This window comes from Myodes glareolus, chromosome 11, assembly GCF_982192425.1.
Source record: "Myodes glareolus chromosome 11, mMyoGla1.1, whole genome shotgun sequence".
NCBI classification, from domain to species: domain Eukaryota; kingdom Metazoa; phylum Chordata; class Mammalia; order Rodentia; family Cricetidae; genus Myodes; species Myodes glareolus.
Window position 1 is genome coordinate 23,911,684 of NC_142036.1, and position 675 is coordinate 23,912,358.

A 675-nucleotide genomic window follows, 5' to 3' on the forward strand; every position below is an offset into this window, starting at 1 on the left:
GATCCCTATAAGTCATTCCAATAAAAACTCATTGGTTCACCAGGTTGGACTTTGGTGGTATCTGTACTTTGGTCTGTTGTGGGTTCTCTATCTGGAATGAATAGACATGTACGTTGTGTATCTTCAGGAAAAGTAAGTTACAAAAGAACATGGAATGGTCAAATCCTAGATGCATAATGCATACAGACATCCTCAGACTCTGAAGACATAGGTTTCCCCTGAACTGAGGACAGGCCACTGTTCAGCCAAAGACCAAGTACACTGGTGTCATTCATCCTATTGTACCAAGAGGAACCTAGCACCACTCCCGCTTTCTAGAGTGAAATTGAACCCCCCATGGGATAGTGTTGTGTCTCAAATCCTACATGGAGGAGGAGGAGGTGAGGTTGAAGATAGCCATTTGCTTTCAACATCAGAGCAGGCCTTCAAGCTGTAATGAGTGGTAACAGAGTGGGACATAGAGATTGCCCAGTCTTTTGGGGCTTTGATGCAGTGGGTAAGGACACATAGATCTTCTGTAGCATCTTTATAACCCATATCTGGGGGGATAGCTCAATTGGCTACTCCTCTTTACTGAGAAGTCTTTTCCCCACTATTCATCCTCTCCTGAGCCCACCCTCTGGAGTTTTCCCATAATGCAAATCTCAAATGCCAGTTGCTCCATGTGCCAGCTCT